The following is a 17594-nucleotide window of genomic DNA, read 5'->3' on the forward strand; positions in this document are numbered from 1 at the left end:
CGAACCCCACGGGTGAACAAGCCCTTCTCAAAACATCCTCCGGAGGGAAAACAAGCAAGCGCTGTGAGGTTTCGCAAGGTCCCGCCACCAGAATAGTAATCTGTTTACCATATCTGAAAACTTGAGGGGCTGGAAAGTATACAGTGAGCACCCCAGTTCCAAGAAGCAACTCCTGCTTTTATTTATGAAGGTTGGTACCTACTCTGCTAGCGATGATGACATTGTGTCCTTGATCATTTGCCAGAAACGTGTCAAACAGGACTTTCTATTGTTGACAAAAATCTTGTAAGATGGAGAACCAACATCTCTGTGTAAAACGTGAGTAAAGAGTGTTAGGAAAAGGTTAAGAGAGCTGTTAGGCAGCTGGAGAAATAGCAGCGCTGGCTCTGGTACCCATTTCCTGGATAATTTCCTCATAAACTGCATTCACTCTCAGGATGGGGACCCTCAGCACCAAGGGAATCACAGGGAATATATTTAAAAAGGGCATCAAAGTGCCCCACTTTAGGTCAAATGGGATTGGCTCTATTCTTGACAACAGCTCCTCATACAATGGACAGTGAGTTCACCATATTCTCCCTCATCACATTAAACATTAGGAGAAAAAGGGACACACATCTGAAAAGTGTAATCTAACAGGAAAGAAGTGAATAGCATATCCACACAGCTTCCAAGGAAGGCAGTCAGAGTGCATTGAGGGCTTCCCCAAGGCCCCTCTTTGGGGGAACAATTAATTCTCTTTGACTCTTTGGAGTGTGTCTGAGGTGGTCTCCAAAGCCCACAAGAAGTACTAAGTGTGGTATTAATAAGTATCATGTGGTTCTCAACACAGACCACACGTTTGAGAAATGATGTACCCGCGGTAGAAGGAGACCCTCTGTAGACGTCATGGTCTGAGGAAAATGGAAACTAGAGTGGTCTCCACAGGCTTAGGTTAGAAAACCCCTTTTGCTTTCAAAAAGAAACCCCCAATGAAAACACTGTGATTCCTGACGTTGCCCTTTCTGTGACTGGTGTACCTGCAGAGGCTTGGATGCTGCTTGCTCCTGACTGCGAGGTCCGCTTTGCACCACTCACTGGTAGCAGAGGAGGCAGCTCATTGATGCTGCCCATGACCAGGGCTGGACCCACAGTGCTCCCAAGCCTGTCTTTGTCTGATCTGGACCTGAACCTGGACCTGGACCTGGACCTCTGGATCCCAGGGGACGAGCGACCTCCGTGCAAAACGCCTGGTTCAAATGGGTTTTGTGTGGCTGTGCTGGAGCAAACAGCCAATAGGCCACAGCGCTCTGCCTCCTCTTCACCTTACAATGTCCCATTCACAGGCTTGGAAAGCGGGTCTGAGAACCCATTGCACGGCCTGGAAGATGAGCTGATTCCAAGGGATGTTTCTCTTTCAGCAATCAGAAGGAGTCAGCAGGAAAGGTGAGGTCAGACTCTGGAGTGGAGTCAAAGGGGCCAAGATCAGGAAGCCTCAGTCAGATTTAAGAGGAGACAGAGCCAGGTGTGTGGTGCACGCCTGTAATCTCAGCACTCTGGGAGGCTGAGGGAGGAGGATGGCAAGTTTGAGTCCAACTTGGGCAACTTCATGAGTCGGTGAGACCTTGTCTCAAAAGACAGAACTGAAAAAGGACTAGGGATGTAGCTCAGGCTGAAGGCTCAGGGTTCAGTCCCCCATACCACACATACAAAAAGCAGAAGTAATGGGTAAGCAGAAGAAGGAAGCAGCTAGGATGGAGGGGAGAGACCCAGGAAAGAGCTAGCTCACATGTGGTAGAGACTTGAATTGAAGATCCATGCACAGCCCCTGCTGCTGGCTTTAGAACATTTTTCTATAACCTACTTATGCGAGTTCTGACTGTTCAGCATTCCCGGGTCTCCTTGGGCACACACACTTACAAAGGGCTACACATTTCCTAAGGTACCTTGAGCGACTTCCTTACAGTCAAGAGAGCCTCCTAAAGGAGCAGAAAAATTGCCAACTTGCAGAGAAGGTGCTGTAACTACCCATAACTTAAATCTCCCCTCTCAATAGGGCCACAAATTCAAGAATCTGAGGGCTCCACCTGGGGCCAATGGCCAAGTCCAGGTAATTCCTATTTTTACCCTGCACGAGGTCCAATCGCCATTACTCAGACTTCTTGTCCAGCCAAGGGCCTTGCTCTGGCTTCCAGCCTCTTGCCAACTTCTTCCATGCTTGCTCTTCCAGCCCGGGGTGAGATGAGGAATCTTAGAAAAGTTATTCCAGGCTTGGCCTGACAGCCTGTGGAAACTGCAAGAGGCCCACAAACCTTCCAATCTGACTGCCAACAGCCTTGCCAACGGAGAGCTCTCTCTGACACGTGACTGGCTGTCCACTCTCTCTTCTTCTTAGCCTGTCTTCTTGGAACACAGAGAGAATCAAGTTTTTTTCTGAGAACGTTCCAGATGTCTACACATTTCACACACTTCTGAAGGGGAGAGGGAAGTTCCAATCCATCTTACTCTCCAAGACTTGGTTGAAGAGGTTGGAATCATGGAATTTCCAGATTGTTCTGGAAAGCTCACGAATTCATTCCTCACCATGTCAGCTTCTTTTTGGTCTCTAAAGTGCAATCTTTTCTCCACCTAGTGGCTAGTTGAGGGTCTTGGGGCCACCTGAGCTGTTTCCCAGGAGGCCACATGGACAGCTGAGTCCGGGTTCTCCTCTCCTGGCTGCTTCTGGCCATGTGCCTTTCAGACATAGGGCCCCTGGGCCTCTGAAGAGTCTACAGGACATTTGACCTTTACCCTCCCAGGACACATAGACTCTTCTTCTTCTGCAATGGGGCTGTCCCCTCTGAGCTGAGAGGCTCTCATCCACTTAGAATCCCGGTAGCATTGACAACACTTTCTGCTCATGCCACAAGTTTTGATAAAGCAATGTTCTTTCACAAGGTGAGTTTAGGTAAATGGCCCCACCTCAGAGCATTTCAGAAAACATCCCATGCTCTCTCTCTATGCTTGTATTTATTTCCCTGCATAAATTTGGTCTTTGTACACCGCTCAAATTAGAATAACCACAATAATAATTTGTTAAAAGAAACTAAACCATGCGTATCTGCTATCTACCTTTGATATTTTGAAAGTAAAATTCCAAGAGTGGAAAGAAGCCTTAATTTCTCAATCTAGGGTGCTAACATTTATTGAGCTTGTAATACATGCTGGAAATTTTCACATTCACACACACACACACACACACACACACAGTAGCAGTGTGGTCATTTAAAGATCATCTTTGTGCTTTTTTTCTGACTCTTGGCTGACTGTTGGGGAACTATTTGTGAATAATAAAATGTAGGATATAATGCATTCTCCAGGTAATAGTTATTATAAAGATGACTTAATTTTGATATTAAAAATGGAGAAGTTAGTTCTGCTGGCATCACTCTTACCTATTAATGTCTGAGTAGACTTAATGTATTGAGAAAACTGCATATCCAACAGGATTTTCTTTATAGTAAGTTAGTTTTCCATATGACGAGGCAGGAAGGGAGAATAAAACAGGACCTGCGGCTGCACCCATATCTGCCCAGTGAACTGGGAAGCACAGAAGCTCTTTCTCAAAGCTCAGCACAGCAGACCCTCAACAGGAACCTCCCAGACCAGCAAAAAATGTATCATCCACTCCCAAGCACTGAGAGTTAGCTCCTGATCACAGTACTTCTTTAGTACCCATCACCACTCTCATGATCCAGATAGCAGCTCCTTGGTGCTGATCACTGACACTCATGGAGACTCAAAAGAGGTTCAAAATTAGGCTTTTGTTTTGTTTTCTTCGAGACACAGTCTCGCTATGCAGATCAGGCTGGCTTCGAACTCACGACGTAGGCCAAGGTGAGCTTGAACTTGCAGCTAACCTCCTGCCTCAGCTTCCCTAGTGCTGGAATCACATGTGGACACCACCACACCTCGCTAAAAAATGTGGTTCAGAAAGAGAAGACAACCAACATAGCTCCTGGAGCAGTCGATGGAGAGGTGGCACTTCTGTATTATTTTTCCCTAAATATGCATGTCCACACACATGTACACAACAAATCGCTGAACGAGTAAATGAATACATGTCCAGCTTTATATCGCTTATACTCTTCTTTATAGAAAATACAGCAAATCCTATTTCATAGGGTTATTGAAAGAGAGCACAGTAATTTATACATTGCTTAATGCAAGCTAGTATCATTATTACTTATTTTATTTACTCTTGGTATTATTTTTACTTCTTTTGACATTGTTTATCAATCTTTATATATTAGCTGTATTTAGCTTTGTACTTCTATCGGTCCAGCACCCAGAACAGTTGGTGTCCTTCCTAAGCCCTCCCTAGGAACAAGAAAGCCATTGCAAACATGCATATCTTTCTTCAAGGTGGCCTTCTTTCTGAAGGCCAAGGATACCCCAGGTCTGTGGCCATTTTCCCCTTGGGGCTCCTGAATCACCAGCTCCTTCCTGTTTCCCTCTGGCGTCTCTAACACTCTCCACCACAGTATAAATCAAGAAGTTCATGATGGTCTGCTTCTGCCCATGGCGCCTTAAAACTGATGTGCATGGTTAACCAAGGCAGCCCCCACAGAAACTACAGGGGTGGGCTCCAGAGAGGGAGGCAGAAATTCTTTCTATGAAAATGCAAAGCACAACCTCATAAAAGAAACCCACCGCAGGAAGATGAAGAAATGTCAGTTTGCATTACAACAAAATAGGAGGCTGAACATTGCAACCATCTGGCAAAAGACCCTTCTATACGAATACATAAAAGTTGCCAAGGAGTTGGACAAGACCTCAGATGAGAATTACAGAACTCCACATGGCTCCCTTTGTGGCTGAGTAAAAACTCTGAGAAAATTCAGTGCCAAGTGTTAGTGACAGGTTTACTGTTCCAGTATATTCCCTCTGTGCTATGCAGTTGTCTTTGTTTTGCTTTGAGTCCGATTGTCTCATTGTGTGTTAGAACTTGTAACACATCTCGAAGGAGGCTGGAGTCAGAAGCGTGCATAAGCAAACTAGCAAACAAGATGGGTGCAAAGGTTTGTGGAGAGAAAAGGGTTGGATAGGTCAAGATTGGCTAGGTTCTGCTGCAGTAACAAATACCTCTGAAATCTCAGCGACTTAACACATCACAGTTTTGTTCCTCACACTTAATAAAGGTCAGCAGGGAACCTCTGTTGAAGTGGTCACTGGGGAACTCAGGAAGGCACAGACTTTCCTCTGGACACTGCTCCCCTGAATGTCAGGACATGGGAACGGGTCATGGTAAACCACACCCTGGCTCTTGAGATTTCCTCCTGGAAGGGACACATATCACTGCCACTTAAATTTCATTGACCCAAACAAATCACATGGTGATATCTGCTGCCAAAGAAATGAGAGAAGGACCCTTACCCTTCCTCGGCCTCGTGGAAGGAAACTATGATGTTTGAGACTCACTGACTCAATGAGTCCCACAGACCTCCCAATTGTGGAATGCCTAACACGTTCAGGCAATCTCAGCTTATCTTGTCTAAACTCATCACCAACATGAAAATGGCCAAACCAAATCAATGGGCGCTGAGTTCCTGAGTTCTGCCTTATGAAGCCAACTCACTCACACAGATCTCTGATGAAAAGTTCAAATTTTTAGAGGTATCTTCTAATGTCCCTGGTCCTGCAAAATTAGTGCGTCCTGAACTTCTTATGCACGCCTGCCACTGATTATGCAAATAACAATGAATAATTGACAAACTCTAAAGCTTCCACAGCAAGGATTAAATATAAAGCAAAAGCACGAGACAACAATAAATAATATCCAGGCTTGTCCTCTTCTCCCCCACCTCCCTTCTCAAAAATATGCTTCAAATGACCACTTTGCACTTCTCACATGGGCTGCAGAGATACTTGTACAGGCCAGCAGAATTCCAAAGGACCACACCATGCATCTAAAAGGAGCTGTGCCTACAGTGAGATGGCAAATTCAAGAGTAGGTTCATGATACAGTCATATGCTCCACACTGATGAATCTTACGAAGATGGCCATTAGGCCAGGTACACAGTTCCCTTGGGCTACTTTTGACAACTTCATTGCCTAACACATGGCCAGCGAAGAAGCCATCCCTGAGCACCCACCTCCCAAGTCCAGTGAGGGTGACCTCATAGCCCTTTCAGGTTTAATTCCAAATCCAAATCTACCCATTTGCTATCATCTGCATTTTACAAACAAAGAGATAGAAGCTCTGGAACTCAGCCAAGGCTAGCCCCTAATAAGAAGCAGAAATGGGTCTTAAAGCAAAAGGTCATCTGACTGTTCTTTTTCTCTCTACTTCCTCCCTTTTCTGGGGTGTGTGTGTGTGTGTGTGTGTGTGTGTGTGTGACACATTTGAATACTACTTTCAATTATGCTTATAATTGTTTCTGATGATTGTCAGGGAATCGGGTATATCACAATCTCCCCTGTGCTGAACTCACTAGGTGATACCAAGTTAAGAGGTTTCAAGGCCAGAGGATATGGTTGACATGCTATGTTTCCACCTGGCCCGGAATGGCTTCATTCCAACAGACTGTGTCATAAACCACACTCTTGTGCTCACGGAATTTCTCATGAGTGGCCTTCTGCTTCTGGGCTTTGAATCTGATACCAACCATCCCTTTGCAGTTCAGCCCAAGCTTGAGGTTTTGCTAAGGTTTCACTCTGAGTGAAGTTGCCAATCAGAGTGAAACCAGGATAGAGAAAGGGGTCCTAACCCACAGAAGTGGGAGGAAGCAATCTGCTTTGTCACTCGAGTAGAGCAAGCATCTGCTGTAGGCCAGAGGCAGCCAGATGACACGAAAATCTAGTGTGACCATGAGGCCCCACTGCTCAGAGTCTATCTTGGTGTGGCCTAATTTCCTGAAGCACGGTCTCCTAATGATTCCTGGCTTTGCACTTCTGAGAACCTGAATCCACTCTGTGGACAGGCCCCATTCCTGGAACGTAGTGAGAACAGCCTTCACCAAGAAGGAAGCTAAAGCTCAGACAGCTTACTTATCATTTTTGTCCAGGGTCCCACAAATAGCAGATGGCAGCATTGCGAATGTCTGATTCCAAAGTACAAGGTCCATCTCACTACATCCCATCATCAGAAAAACAGTAGTCTGGAATCAGGCGACTTGATGCTGATAATTAACTCAGAACTAACAGACTAATCCTGCTCAGCACTTCTCTGGGTCTTAGCTCTTATTCCTGCAGAAAGGGTGAGAATAATGATCCCTGGGAATATATTCACAATTACAACAACAGTTGCTTTCAATTTTTTTCATCACTATATAACTGTAATGGAAGTGTTCACTTGCCAAATAAATTATTTTAAGGGAAGTTGGTGGTACCATTTTCTGAGATATCTGTCTAATTTATCCAGCCCACATTGTCTTAAAATAAAAGCCAGGGTTTTCCAACAAAACCTCAAGTCTAGAACTAAAGGACTGGCCCATGAGAGACTCCTTATCTGTGTTGAGCTTATCGTAGTCTCTCTCCCAAGAATGTGGGATTGGGATTTGATGATGAACAGTTTGGTTTGAGGTGGAGTTATTAATATAATATGTAAATTTTAGATGTTAAGAGCACGGAGTAGTAAAGCTGATGAGTGGAGAGAGAAGAAGTCGTAAACCACATGTACAGCGAAGAGCACAGGTGAGAGACTGAGAGAGGAGGCCCCTGTGTGGATTTCTCGTGCTGCACCTGTTCCTGGTGTCGTCCCTCCTGACCCCTGGGATTCAGGGAATACCGAATCCTGAGGCATCATCATGCTCTTGCATCCTTTATTCCCTACTCTGGCTGCATTTCTTTATTTAGCTGGAGAAGTCTCTATTACTTATAACCAATAGAATCCGTGAGGGCCATGACTTTTATGTTTTGAACCCTTCTGTGCCTCCAGTGCCTAGAACAGCACCTAGTACAGTAAAGAATAAATACTCACCAAATACCTGTAGGATAAATAAAATTAGGAATCTAAACTCAATCGACATCCCAGGGGATGTAAGGAACAGCTTGAGGATCTCTCTCTGCTTATTTTCAGCCTGCCAAATTTTCTGTATTCATGCAATGGGGCAAAGCTATGCCCAGAGAGGCATATGTTGTAATTACATTTGTGTCCAACCCCTACTCCCTCATTCCAAAGACACATGCTTGCAGAATTTGTTGTGTCTGTGAAATAATGATAGAGTTCCCTGTTGTAAAGGCCGTGTTAGACATAAAGAAATATGTTACAATCATAATTACAATCATTAAGCTTATGAAATGTCACAAAATAGGGAAGTAAGATGAGTGAAGGATGGTGGAAGATAAAGTGAATGAGAGGTCAATGCCAAGCATTTAAGGAAAATTTCAGATGGTTATAGGCAAAAAATTAAAGCAACAGGTGAAAGAGGAAGTAGGAATGATGGGGACCATATGGTCCAAGAATGCAGCTAGGAAAGGAGGAGGCAACCTGGAGGGAGAAAGTCTGTCTACAAGCATCACAGGGATGAGTCACTGGATGGGAGAATGGGTGGATGGATGGGTGGGTGGATGGTGGACGGAGGCTGGGTAGGTAGGTTGTACTTCTGTTGCCTTGGACAATCCAAGACAAAACAAGCAGAGGCAACAGTTGGATCGGTATCAAGCAATTACCAAGCCTGACAGATGGAAGTAGGTTGCGTTAGGGTTATGTTGCTCAAAGGAGTCTCTCATGATGTGGAAAAATATCTGCAAGAGGACAACCACTACTGAATCAGACACATACTACAGCACATATCTGTACTTATGGGCCCATAATCACAAAATGATTGTGCGTTTCATAGAAGAAAATTTAATATATCTTCAAAATTGATGACTTTGTGACCATCAATATTCCTATTAAAAATTGCAATGTTAAAGTTTTTTTGCTAAGAAAAAAATGACTGTTGCTCCCATGTCAGAGATGGCTAGTGGACTACCACGGATCACTCTCCACTTCCACAGACCAGGGGTTCAGCTGGGATGCTGCTTCCCAACCAGGGTGCAACAATTCTTAGCCCCTTTCTATCTAAGTGCACCCACATAGTTAGTTCTCAATACTGTATGGTAATCAGGGGTGATGTGAATCATAGTTAAGCTGAGGTGGTTAAATATTCCCGGTCATTTTCCCATTTTTCTCTTCTACTGTTGCTAAGACTATGAATGCCAAAAATGGCATTATTAAAAATGGCAGTAATAAAGATGGAAGGAGACTGTGTCCCTGTGTCTTTGCTTGGAATAGAGCCTTCCAACAGTGTACTTCCTCACTGGTCATTGTATGATCAGGAAATAATATTTCACTGGACCAGGGCTGTAGCTCAGTGGTTCCACTGCCTGCCTTGAAAGCGCAAGGTCCCAAGTTCCATCCCTGGTACCAAAACAAAAGAAAACAAACAAACAAAAGAAACAAACAAAAACCACAAAGAAATAATATTTCATTAAGTAAAGGTACTAATTTTAAAGTTGATTTTTTTATCAGCCTACCTTGATCAGTACAAGTCAAACATATTATATTTGAGCATCTTTATGATTTCTCTGTGAAATTTTGTAGAAAGAAATTACTAGAAGGCTAATAGTCTCTGATATTTGGTTGGAAGAGGGCCTAAGAGGGTGATGATGGACAAATATTTGTTGAGCACCTACTTTTTGGCCTGACAGAGGCACAAAGCACCTAGTACCTAATCCTTAGGGGTAGATCTCATTACCACTTGCAGAAATGAAGGCTAGGTGAAGGCAAGCAACTTGCTTGAGGTGTCAAAAGCTGTGACTGAGGTTTAGAGGGCATAGTTGAGAGAGAGAGATAGAGAGAGAGGGAAACGAAAGGAAGGAAGGAAGGAAGGAAAAGAAAGAAAGGAGAAAGAGAAAATTAAGAGAAAAAAGGCTTCCATGTTGGATGAATTTGGTTCGAAGAGATGGACCAGGAATTATCACAGCTAGGTTCAACTGAGCTGCATTCTGTTACATCTCCCTTTAACCATCAAGTCCTTTAAATACATTCAACTAACTCAGTTCAATCCACCAAACACTCATGATATTTTTACTCAAGGGCAGCAACTATGCTAATAGCTGGGAATTTACTTCTTGCACAGGCAAATCCTACCTCCCAAGGGAATCAGAATCTCCTATGGATGAGACGGTTAAAGGATATTCTGGTGGTTAATTAGTTATTGTTGACTTGAGTGGGAAATGCTCGGGTAAATTGGGTCAGCATGGTTCTGGGCATGGAAGACCCACTTTAAAGAGGATTGCTGTCAGAGAAGGAGAGGGAAGGATTTCAGCTGATTTTCCTTGGAAGAGCTTCCTTGCCGCTGATTTTCCTCAGATGAGTTTTAGCTGTTCTCTTTGGGGAGCTCTGGTCCTCGCCATCACTAAGGATGTTGTTCTCTTCTGAGGAGCTCCGGTCTTCACCTTCATCTTGGGCATCCTCTGGCTTTTGGTGCAGATTCTTTGGTTTCCACCACCGGGCCTTTCTGCCTACGGACTTAGACTGTTTAGGTTCTAGCGCCCACCTTTCAACTTCTGGGCACAGACCCCTCAATCTTTCGATCTTCCAACTGGGATCCTTTGGCCTCCTGATGGTGATTCCCACAGGACACTGCTGTGGGCTCCAGGCTTTGGGCTGGACCTTTTGGATCTCTAGAGTGCAAAAAGATCTTTCACTCTCTTCTACATTTGACTTTGTGGGCAGCCACAGTAGGCCAATCTTGTAAATTTCTGTGTCCTGCATTAAATCTGATTCAGAGCATGTGCATTCTTTTGTGCCTTGAGCATGTGCCTTGCCCAACCCTGAAAACTCTTGTAAGCATTGTCTAATATAGATATACATGATACCATGCAGTCAAAGGTAAAAATGGAGCTCTGGACAGTATGGGGGAGCCTAAAGGAAGAAATGTTGGGTGCCATTCATGGGAGTCTCCTCTGAGCTCCAGCCACGCTGCTGTCACCACCCACACTACACATGTGTGCACAGCCCCTCCCCAAGCTGTGAGAATCAGAGACATTTGTGCAAAGCTGTACATGGTCAGGAGCAGACCTACGATGGTTGGTTTGCAAGGGATATTTATCCCTCAGCTCAAACTCAGGGGAATTTGCCAATCTATGAATGAAGGGAAGACTTGAGTAAGCAAGCTGTGAGAACATCAGAGAAAGTGCAAAACCTAGCAGCGGACCTGAGCCAGGGACTTGACCATCAGAACGTCAGATGTTTCCTTTTTGCTTCTTCACAGTGTGGGAAACCCCAAGGGTGACAGCTCCCAAGTTTTACATCCTAGAGCTTCCACCAGTAAAAGCAGACGGAAACTCCCAGTTCCAGAGCTTTGGGGAGGAGACTTTTGTTGGTGGGAAAAGTAGGCAGGTGCTTAGCCATGCACTAATCTAATCAGAATGGCATCTCCCAAGACAGCCACAGGAGAGTGGTAGGGACAGAGAGGAGAGCAGGGGGTGGGCAGGTGCTGTGGGAAAACCACCTTACAGGTTCCTACAACACCTCTTGAGAGCTCTGTAAGGAGAAGAGCCCAGAACTCTAGGGAGCAGTCCTGCAAGGAATTTTACAGGGCTTTAGGAGTTGACAAGCTTCAACCTTTGATTATGTTTTGAAATCCTATTAACAAATGATAATAAAACCAAAGAATTGGGAAAAATCATTATTCATTATTTATTATCTCAATAGTCAATTTCTGTTGGTGTTTCACTCTATGTTAAAAGAGATATGAATCTGTGGCTTAAAAAAATCGGGGCCATTTAAGGACATCGGGTGAGGCCCCTTCAGCAACAATGGAACTTTAAGTACTTGACAATTTGTATGCTGTCGGTATGGAAGCATTGAGCCTCACAAACCTCACAGCTGCATGTTTACAGTTTAGACCATCTCTGTGAATTGCATCCTTATGTTCTGTATTTTAAAAGGCCATTTTCAGCTCCTACTTAGCTACCACTCAGAAATACCATTCAAATCAGGTCTCTGTGCACACTTGCTTTTTTTCTCTCTTTCTCTCTCTCTCTAAGTTACACATTGTCAGGAGTGAGCATGGCAATTTCCCCCATTGTATCTGCTCTGGATACCCTGCTCCACATTGAAATTCAGAATTCTGATGTTTGTCCAAATGCAGGGGCCCTGCTTGATCTTGCAGCTTCCGTACATTTTCATGGTGGGCAAAAAAACACAACACAAGAAATGCACGGGTTTTAAGTCTCTAATTTGTGCCAGGCTGGGAGCCAAAGTGTTTGCGAGCTCACTTTGATTTCAGTGTTGGACAGCATGTGTGAAAATCATGGTCCTGCCACCTATTTGTTCTGAGACCTGGACCATATACTATTGATGATCACTTATCATGTCTATTGATAAAAATAGTAATTTCATGCAGTTCAACCTAATAGTTCCCCTCTTTTAGCTTCATCTGCAAAATAAGAATAATGGTACTGTCTACCACTTAGGATAATAATGAGAAGAAACAGGATAATATATATAAAATGATCAACACGTAAGTTTCTAGTATATTTGAGCCATTTTTGCTATTACTTACATATACTAAATAATACCATTGACACAGACAGAGACCACCACAAGGCCAGAAGACAAACAGATTTCTGGGGACTTAACCTATTATTCATTAAAAACAGGATTTTTGTTTTCTTTTGAGGTAGACAAGGGCTTAAAAACAGTTTCTGCTAAAAGCTGTACCTTTTTTACTTGGGCCTACAGATATTCGACAAAGCTTGACCTTCATTCTGTGTCCTTCATTACCTTACATCTTTGGATATAGGTGTGTTAATCATTAAGGGAGAGTTAGCAAAACAAGGCGTATTAGCCCTAATTTTACTTAGCCTATCTCCTCCCCCTTCAAGGCTGAGGATACAGAGGTAAGAGTATTCTGGGGACATTCAGCAATGCCCAGAAGTCTCCTTCGCCCTAAACCTGGGGTCACCTTGACCTCCAGCACAGCCTCACAAGATGGGGTCTGCCCCAAGCAGGAACAACCATCGTATGGGAGTCAAATGGCCTCTCAAGTCTCCAGGATTCCTCGGGAGCTAGGAAGCCAGGAGAGGATAACAATCAACCAGACCCAGCCTGCCAAACACCCCGTAAAGCTGGTCTCCATCCTTTAGTGAGCAGGCCAGTCTGCTCCACCTCTCCAGACCCTTTTCCCATCTCTTGTTATTTCCGTTTGTTGGGGAACCAGCTGGATCTTTGTCAGAGTTATGCTCCCCTTATTTTCTCTTGCCTTCCAATTAAAGCTTATTCCTGCAAATTCATGCTGAATGCTTCAGTTAGCCCGTGTCATCTTTATAACATCTTTATAACAGTGCCATCTTTATAACCACCCTGTGTGATTAGCATTATTATGCCTCTTTTGCAGGTCAGGAAATTGAAGCAAGAAAAGACTGCCAATGATAGGACCACAGTCACACGGCTGTGAAACTAAGGGCTCAGTCTGATCTGCCTGACTCTAATGTCTGTGCTCCTTTTACATTGCCTAATTTGTGATAGGTGCAGATAAAATAGCTGTGACAAGGGCCAAGATTAGGTGTGGGCAAGGCTGGGGACACTGGTGAGGTGGCTGAGACAGAAGAGAGACGGGGCAGCCACAGAGCCAGCTGCGCTATTCTGAATTCTCTGAAAAAGATACTATCTTAGGTCTTCCACAGACTAGCTAGCACCCTGGATGCGATGGAGGAAAAGGGTGAGAAAGAACGCTTTGTGAATTAAGATGAAAAGGCTACACTTTGGGGTTTCCAAGAGGGCTTGCTCGTTTGTGACAAATCAAGTCCTCCCACTACTAGGAAAAAGTGATTCTTTGGCTTCCATTTCTGTAGGGACAGCAAACACGATACTGTGTGGTCATGCATAACCCACAGATTTACATAAAATGTGACAGTTCGTTCCCTAATATGAATTTGGGATATGCTTCATAATATCACTTTGAGAAAATTCTACTCACTTTTTGGCAGTACTCTTACAAATCTCAGCAGTCTATCATTGACTCAAATCTTTTGACGGAGAATTCAATTTTTTAAAGACACGTTTTCAAGAAAACAGTTCTACCTGTAGAAAGGAAAACTATCGCGTGCAAATTGACTTGAACAAATACTTTGTTTATAATGACGAAAGCTGGAAGCTCTGTGTGTTATCCAACATGCAGCTGAAGTTGACTCAAGTCTGATATTTACTGTCCAAAGCAACTAGAAAAAAATCCCAAGTATGAAAAATAACTTCATATGGCTTTTGATATAGCTGTAAAGGAAGGAAGCAAACCACCATTGTATACGTCAACCCTGAACCCCAGACTTCTTCTGGTTTCACTTCCTTACATGTCAGATGAGCATAATACTATTTATCACTGGAGGAGGTTATTGTGTAGAGGAAATTATTTAACAATAATGATGATGGCTAAAACTATATTATAAAAGAAACTCATGCATGGTTTTAAAAAACTGAAAAAATTGCTTTATAGTCCTAAAATGTCCTAGGTCAGCATAATAAAGGTGTGCATGATTGTTTTTCCCTTCCCATTTTTGGTTAATGGTTTGAGTGTACATGCATTATTTTCTTGCTAGCCAAAAATAACTTTGGAACTCATACCTCTAAAACCAGGTGGATCTCAAACTTTATGGTTGGGAAGAACACCTGGGATTTTTTGTACAATGCAGTTTTCTGAGATGCATCCCCAGAAATTCTAATCCAGTCGGTTTCAATCTCCCAAATGACTCAGGACCTATATTTGAGAAACACTGCTATACTGATTTGCAAACAAAGTAATGTCTACTCTGTTTAATGCAGTCACCCAGTGCTTTTTCATGTTGAGTGTCTCTGGGGTTTTGCAGGTCCTTGAGGGATGGAGAAGAGTCACTGGAGAAGGTAGAAGGGTTGAAGGGTCCCACTTTTGAGTTTCATAATATCCTCACTCAGATCTGTGGGACAGGTTAGATCTGGGCGAAATATTTAGTTTTTTAAAAACTTTTTGCACCTAAAAACCAAAATCAGAAATCTTAACCATTTAACTGTTTTCTGGGTTCTGAGTGGAAACGGTTACATCAACATTTCACTTTGCATCAAATTTGCTATTTTCTGAACTGGGGGACTTAGGTTCTCTCAGCATGGTTAACTCTGAAGAAAGACAAGACGGCTTAATGATTTGCTGGGAGCTATGGTAGACCATGCTTGTTTATATGGATGAGGTCTTGGGTTCAATCCCTGACACTGTGACATAAAAAGGGGGGAAAAGTCTTGTTAGTGAGCTCATTATGTACCAGAAACTTCACAAACACTACCCCATCTAATCCTCGTGGAGACCATAAGGTCTCAGTATTCCTGTTTATAAATGGAGTCACAGAAGCATGGGGCTGGTCCACCAGCAAGGAGTCGGGTGGAGAGTTAGTCTGGGTCTCTTTTTGTTTATAAAATGCCAAATCTCATCATGACCCAACACTGGCAATGGATCAGTCAACTCTCCGAATAGAGGAAACGTGAAAAAAAAAAAAAATCAAAAAGACTGATGTCACAGGCAGGATGAGGCTCAGTTCTAAGGGACACCAGAGGGCTCTCCAGGGGGAAGTGTGTCTCCGTCCCTCAAGATGCAGAAGTAACCCAAGTTCAGCTAGGAACCGGGCGGTTCTGCCTCCATGCTCTTCTTTCTTCAACACGCAGCACCAGCTGTGGTCCCCGGTGCCCTCTTAAACTCTGACTTCTTTAAGGTGACCCTTCTTTCGACTGGTCACACGACAAGGGCACCTGTGACTAAGGTTTCATGTCACAGTGCCTCTCGAACTGTCCACAGTAAAACACTTCTTTTCCCTTGGGCCATTAGTCACTCATTTTGTGAAGAATGCCCTCCCCGTAAAGAGAAAGAGAATTTTTAAATTACTAGAAAAAGGAAAAGTAAAAAGGATGTACAAAACACATGCTCATTTAAAAAATATTAAATGTAATAGATGTGAATTAATTCTGTCAAATACCTAGAGAAGTTTCCCAAACCTTTCTCAAATTTTGAACTTGTCTCTTAATGGACCAGTAACAAATGGTATAAATAGATGTGTTATATTACACAGATAATCACTCCAGCTGCAAGTGAGGCAGGGAAGTACTGTTCTTTCTTAGGCTGTTAAAAATTAAGGGGCATGGGCTGGGGATTTAGCTCAGTGGTTTCACCACCTGCTCAGCAGGCGCAAGGACCCGAGTTCAATCCCCGGTACCCCCCACCCCCAAAAAAAACCTCATCCAAAAATTAAGGGTCTTGTCTGACCTAGTGGTGAATCCCTATAATCCCAGCACTCAGGAGGCTGAAGCAGGAGGATCACTGCAAGTTCAAGGCCAGCCTGGGCTACACAGTGAGTTCAAGGCCAGCCTAAACTACATAGTGAGACCCTGTCTCAAAAGAGGAATAATAATAATAATAATAATAATAATAATAATAAAATTTAAGGGTCTTATTGTTAATCAAGGAAGGGAAAACAGATATTTGAAGACACATAACATTAAGATTAGTGAAGACACACAAATCTTAAAATGAAAGAAAGAGTCTATGGTTGTCTCTAGGAGAAATGAACTCACCTCTCCACATAACTTGGTAGGTCCATACAATCCTACAGTGACTAATAACTACTATAATATTAAAAAGGCAAGGGAAAAGTTTTGTGTAGCATACTAAGGATTTCTAGACAAAGGAAACAAATACACAGATTCTAGAATTTTCACAGAGGATAGAACAGTTTTAGACATGAGTATTTTGGTGAATACCAATGTTCCCCCACATTTAGTTGAAGACAGCAGTGTAGGTAGTCAATTACCAAGTACAAAGGGGAAGTGAGTATTCCTCACTACAGGCCCCTCCTTTCTGTGGCTGCGGAGCAAAACAATCAACCTGCTCAAATTTGTGTTTGTGTTTAATTAAGAAATTTAACAGAGAAAAACAATCAACCTGCTCAATTTTGTTTTGCATTAAGAAATTTAAGATAGATGGGTTCCAAGGATGGTGATGCTCTGTGGGTAACTTGTACTTTTTCTGTACTGGGTTAGGGGCTGCCACAATCTGTAGGTGTATGTTAGCTTAGACAGAGCTGGAAGTGACACCTAAACTTCTCACCATCCTGGCCCAAACTCATGCCAAAACCCAGCTATACATGTGCTTGTTCTAAAGACATCTGTTTGCAAACAAGAAATCAAAGACTCAGCATGTACTGAACACTAGGATTATGTGTTTGATGAATATACAGAGGCTCAGAGAATTGCTGGAAGACTTAAGAGAAAAAAAAGAAAGAAAGAAAAGCTGTCATTTGCCCCAATGATTCTGATGATGAATAAAAGCATTGCTAATTTTTACCATTAATAATTGTAGCTTTAATAAAAAATACATTATATTTGTCAAGCACTTTAATAAAGAAGACAAAGGCCAACTGCAGAAAGCCATGCCAAAATAACTGCAGGCTAGAGACCTAGATAAAGGGTTTCCAGAAAGGACTCTTACCAGGTTCCTTGTCTAAATCCTAGAGTCTGTGTTGCAATTTACCAACGTCAAGGAGTACATGCAGAATGCAGAGGCCCTTTTTCTAAAAGTGGCAGAAAAAATGTGTACGAAATGAGGTCCAGGCCCTCCACAGAGTG

The 17594-nt window shown here is 43.2% G+C and overlaps 1 protein-coding gene across 2 annotated transcripts in view; it reads right to left on the reverse strand.

Moving 5' to 3' along the window:
• Wwox (WW domain containing oxidoreductase) overlaps window positions 1-17594 on the reverse strand; it is a 930576-nt gene that overhangs the window by 111002 nt on the left and 801980 nt on the right. Inside the window, exon 10 of one of the 2 annotated variants that reach the window (XR_015450913.1) lies at window positions 1-17594. This exon is cut by the window's left edge and continues 53305 nt beyond it; it is cut by the window's right edge and continues 40951 nt beyond it. The exons of the other annotated variant lie outside the window; for it this stretch is intronic. The gene's annotated coding sequence lies outside the window, so the exon portion shown is untranslated. 2 annotated transcript variants of the gene reach the window in all.

Source organism: Heterocephalus glaber, unplaced genomic scaffold, assembly GCF_053883595.1.
Source record: "Heterocephalus glaber isolate CG9 unplaced genomic scaffold, H.glaber_assembly_v1.0 deba00000071, whole genome shotgun sequence".
Taxonomy (NCBI): Eukaryota; Metazoa; Chordata; class Mammalia; order Rodentia; family Bathyergidae; genus Heterocephalus; species Heterocephalus glaber.